Raw genomic sequence first — 6,061 nt, 5'->3', positions numbered from 1 at the left:
AGGTACGAATCATTGAATTTCTTTCTTTATCAATATGGATTAAGGAATAATTGCAAGAATAAAAGTTTTAGTTTGTTGCGTTGATGTGTTGGCTTATGGATTGAGATTTGAAGGGAATTTTAGATGAAAATACATATATTTATCTTGTAGGATGTTGAGGGTGTTGTTATTGATGTTGTTGGTATTAATTTCGGTTTCTTTACGGAAATAAAGTTATTAAATAGTCGTATCACAAGTTGGTTAGTTGAGAAATTTAGAAGACATCGTGTGGGATATTTTAGGAAGTATATTGGTATGGATAATGGTGTTGATGACGTTGGTATTGTTGTTGTTGATTGGTTGTTGATATTCTGATTTCGGGCTAGGCATATAAACAGGGGAGATGCTGCCCGAATTTCGACAGAACCTAAAAGGATTTTAATTAAAGGCTTAAGACGAGCATAAGATGATGATCCTAACGATATTATGAACGGTTCTATATGTAGATTACGAGGCTACGAATGATCTTAAGTGAATTGCAAGGCAGGAAGTAAGTTGGAAGTCGAGAAATTATCTTCCAGGTATGTTAAGGCTAGTCCCCTTCTTTCTAAAGGCATGATCCTTTCGTTATAAACCTTTGTGTCGCACCCATAATATTATTGGTTCCTCAAATGCTAGAAGTCCATGAATTTCGTAATCTTTATGATGTTATTGAGCTTCTAAGGGCATGATTCTTTTCCTACCAAACCATGCATGAATTCCATGAAAATTTTCATTTCCAAGAATGTTAGAGATTCATGACCCTTAAAGTTTTTATGATGGTAAAGATGAATAATTTCTTTTATGATAACCATGATGATGATTATGAGGGATTTATTTATCCAAGCTCCAAGGCATACAGATTTAATGTTATTATGAGATAATTTTATTCATAGAGATTTCCATGTACATGAGCTTTATATTATTATGATGACTATGATGAGAACGATTTTATGTTCAAAGGTTCCAAGTTATGATTTCAAAGACGATATGAGAATATTGAGCTATCTTTTGACCATTCTTAATTTCATTCATTGTTGTTGGTCTCACCTTATAGTAATTGTTCCTTCAAGGTGAGACAAAGTGACGATGATTATTCCATAATATAATCGGAGGTTACCGACCTTACGTCACTCCGATGTACTCATAGCTTTTATTTGGCTCTCATGCATGCTATATATATATGTATGTATTTTCTCACACCGTGCCGCGCTATAGTCGGTCGGCCATGACATGTAGATGTGCACACCACTGCAGTGAGCATGTTATGATATTGCCCCGGACGCTGGAGGCCCGGACGCGGGCTAACGATGATAACACCGAGCCTTACTGGCCGGGCATGATACTATATATGTAACACCGAGCCTTAATGGCCGGGCATGGTACTATGTATATGTATATAAATGTTTTTTTTAAAAGACTAAGCATGCATGATATCCGCCTTATGAGGCATTCCGGTGTACAGGTTATCTCTCTTATTCCTTGTTACTTTTCATATCTGTGTTATGTTGTTATTCATGCCTTACATACTCAGTACATTATTCGTACTGACGTCCCTTCTTGTGGACGCTGCGTTTCATGCCACGCAGGTGTATACAGATGAGTAGAGGTCATGGCTAGAAGATGTTCCAGCTGGATTGGCGAGCTTCATTTCTTTCCGGAGTGTTGCCGAGTCGAAGTATCTATGTTATGGTACAATGATTTATGTTAGAGACTTTGCAGATAGAGTCACGTATATAGCATGTCAGTCTTGTAAGCGGCTATTTAAGCCGATGTATCATTATGCATTACTTTACAGATTTTATTTGATTTGAAAAGAACGAAAAGAATGTTTTTTTTGAAAAGCTTCCATTATGCATCTCATTTCATGACTTAAGAGTCTAGTGAGATTAGGAGTAGAACGAGAACCATCGGGTTCGCTCGGCTCTAAGTAAGGGTCGGGTGCCCATCATGCCCTATCAGAATTGGGGTGTGACATATGTATTGTTAAATTCTAATTCCCCACTTTTACTATTCTTATTATCTTATTATTAAATATTCTAATTCCAAAAAAGAGAAAGTAAAAAACGTAAAAAAAATAAAATTTGAAGAAACAATTAAATCCCAAAAGGAGCCCTTGATGGCTATATTATCAATTGAAAATGATTTGTTAGAAGAAATCAATTATAAAACAGTAATTAATGACTTCGCATCTAAAAAAGCTAGAAAAATAGTCTTTATATGAAAATATATATGACGATCTTTTTTTTTTAAAATAAATAAATAAATAGGATCTCTTTGTAAAGTTTGGCTTTAAGGCTCCAATCTTATTGAGTCGGCTGTAGTTACGAGTGGGGTAGAAGGATGCGTGCTAGGTGGTGGCGGGGGATGGGGTAGGTGGAGTGTTGGGGTGAGAGGGAGACATTCAATATGACAGGTCATTTTTTAAACTTGTTTTCTCTATTTTTACTAAGGAAGTATCTTTTTGATTTTTAAGAAACTTATTTTTCAAAAAAATATTTTCCAAAACACTTTGACCAATCAAACACCAAAAAAATTGGACAACATTTCTTGAAAAAAAATTGCTCCATATCAAACACACATGACTTCATCTATGCGACAGAGAAGAAAGTCATTAAATATACATAAATATTTAATTGCAAACTCAATAATTAACACGAGCTATGAGTTCAAAATTATAAATTTCAAGCCATGCATGGCTCCGCCTATTAGAAAACGAAACAAATGAGGAAATTTCAGCAAATAACTAGAATTGTGACTGATAAGCAAGCTGGTAAAACAGGTCAGGTAAGCTATTTCATGTGAATTTTGTGCCTAGACTTTTCATGACATCTAACTGTTGGGATCCGCAAGCCAAATATGTTAGGGTTGGGTCCCATTTCTTGAATAATAAATAATATCGGACTCGTTAGAAAAGTCAAATGCTCTAATGACCAGAAATATTTATTGGGGTAGATTGAAATAGTAGGTGCCAAAGCGAACATTATTATTACACAATTTTGGTTTTATAATCTTCGTTTTATCAATCAGCTAATAGGAAACGCAGTTAAATTGAAGCATAAATAAGCAAGGGTTGAAAGAGCGTAAATGAATGAGGAAGTGGCTTACATGTATTCTCTTTCCAACTAATCGTGCCAAATTATAGTTTAGAGGGTAACACACACACCCAATAATTTAAATATGAATCTAGCAAAATTGTATAATAATTTTGGCAGAGTTTGAGATTTTATGTCTCAAACTAGAAGGAATATTAGTACTTTTGAGAAGCGTAAACTGAAAGAGGTTTCATGGGAACAAATGTCATGGTTTTACATTGGAAAATAGACGAGTCTACATACTCCTTTAGTCATTTCCTTGTCTTTCAAGTCCATGGTCCATTTTTGGGGGCTTAAAGATAGCTGTTTTGTATTAATTCTTTACATCTTTTATCTCTCCTTTTTTTCTTTTTTAAAACATATAGGAATTAATTTATATACATTGGATCGGACCTGAACTTAGTTAAATGTTTATATAGGAGACTCATATAATTGACGATCTTTTTAAATTTAAAATGTTCATTGTTTAATAATGAGTTTCTAACCTGGTGTTTTTATTCGATAAGTAGCACTTGAACCAAATTTTCTGTGTCTATAAAGTATAAATGCATGATGTGATTTCATTCCTCAAATGAAGCACCTATGTTCACATTATCCTTATCTTTGAGGAATTAGGATAAAAGGGGTGATCTGCTTATTCAGAATGTTCAAAGATATATATGCTCAACTTGCTCCTTTTTATTTAGTAATTACGAGTAGCATTAAAGAAAACATAAATCTTCATATTTTCAGATTAAGATAACGTGTATCCAATAATGACCTGGAGATAATTTCACATCTCTTTTTTCTTATGCTATAAACTAAATTGGAACATATAATATCAACCAACTCTTCTATCGAGAAGAACACGGTTTAAAGTAAATGAAAGAAAGGAAGGGCCAAATAAAGCAATAAACTAACAAGTATAGAATGAAGGATTAGGTTGGTTGCTAACGAGACCTTCTCCACATTTTTTCTAACCCACAAAAAAAAAAAAAAAAAAAAAAAAAAAAAAAACTAACTGATGAGAATAGTTTCAATAATTAAATCAACCTAACATTAACTATTTTTATAGTAATAGAATTAGATTTTCAATTGATAACAAGGATCTCAATAATGTAGAACGGGAAACACCTAAAATGTTATTTGATAAAAGAAATGATCTTGGAAATAACTAATTTCCAAAAGCTAACTCATGAGGTGACAACTGAAGAGTGCAAATTTAACCCTCTCACATTATCAAGGTATTGGATTTATTTTGAAAACCAAAAATTAATCAATCAATCAGATTATTTAAGCTGAAGTAAAGCGAGCACCAACAACACGCGGGACAAAAGTCGTTCCTTGCTCATTTACTATCTAACTCAAAAGTCATGGAATCAAACCCCCATTCTCATCTAAAACCCAACACCAACTTCAAATAGATCAAGAATTGGGATGTCAGAGACTCGATACAATCATAAAGCATAGACTTTACACAACTCAAAAAGTTAACTCATGAGTTAGAAACTGTCAAGACCATATATAAGAAACCAAGTCTCCCATCCATTGCCGATGTGGGAATCTAACATTAATTTAAAATACACATTCTCAATTAGTACGCTTTTTTGACGTTCATTATTTTGTTTGTATGACTGAAAAAATTCAAATTTTAATCCTAAAAGTGAAATTGAAACATAACGAAATTTTTATGTTACATATAACATGGACCGGGTTGGTTCAGATTTTTTAAACACCAAACCAAACCAATTGTGTCGGGTTTTTAAATTTATACACTAAACCAAACCAATAAAATTTGGGTTTTTCAACCTCGGATTTTCTCGGGTTATTCGGGTTTTTTTTGGGAATAGTCTTGATACAAAACATATAATTTTTACTTCAAATATTTCTTTAGTCCTAGTAAGATATAACTATGTAATTAAGGTGTTTCATAAGAAAATAACACAAAATGTGAGAAGAGTGATGACATTGTATTAAAATATTCAACAAAAGATAATAAAATCGGTTAAAATAAATATTGCTAATTAATAAGCCGTAAAGAAAATGACCATAATCTAAAAATACTAAGTCATGCTAAAATAAGTACGGCTAATAAGTATTAATTACATGACAAGAAAAAAAACTTAAGTTATGTATTTTCACTCTCTAAACCAATTATGCAAAACTAAAGAATAGATATCCAACATTATTGTCATTCCTAGTGGTAAATTGAATTTCTTTTGTTAGTATTAGTGTTGAGTTGGTTTTTGTTTGGACTTTATATGAGTTACTAACATCCATAGGATATAAAACTTATTCACATTCAAAATTCTAAGTTCAAGCTTGAATAATATGATAATAGATAAAAAAAACTACGAAAAAATTTAAGAAATATTTATAAATTACATTACAAATAAATATTTTTATGTATAAAATATTTTTAAAATTGAATACATGTAATGTCGGGTTGGTTTGGTTCGGTTTGACTTTTTTTAGCTAAAACCAAACCAAACCAATTATGATCGGGTTTTTTTTTTTCAACACCAAACCAAGTCAAACCAAACCACTAGTCGGTTTTTGTTTTTCGATTTGACTCGGTTTATCGGTTTGGTGCGGTTTGTCGGTTTAGTTTGTGCACCCCTACATATAATGAAGAACAACCCAAATCTTCTCATTAATTTATTTAGAAAGATTGTGTTAATGGAATAAGTTTTTAATTTGAATCCTTAAAATTAAAATAGAATGTCAAATTGATGCAAAGCTCTTTTTTTTTTTTTTCTAGTAGTGATGCGGAGCTCTTAATACTGTATTTTACCCCTTAACACGATTTTTTTTTTCTTTTTTTTTTGCTTGAAAGAGGAACTTTTACAACATAACGAAAGATAGAAATTAAAAAGTCTGCCAAGATAGATCTTAATGATGTTATCTCTGAATTGTCATTGTTTGGAAAGGGGGATCCAAATACTCGTTTATCCGGATCCCACATCAGC

This window comes from Lycium barbarum, chromosome 3, assembly GCF_019175385.1.
Source record: "Lycium barbarum isolate Lr01 chromosome 3, ASM1917538v2, whole genome shotgun sequence".
Lineage (NCBI taxonomy): Eukaryota > Viridiplantae > Streptophyta > Magnoliopsida > Solanales > Solanaceae > Lycium > Lycium barbarum.
Note: the sequence above shows the minus strand (reverse complement) of the source record.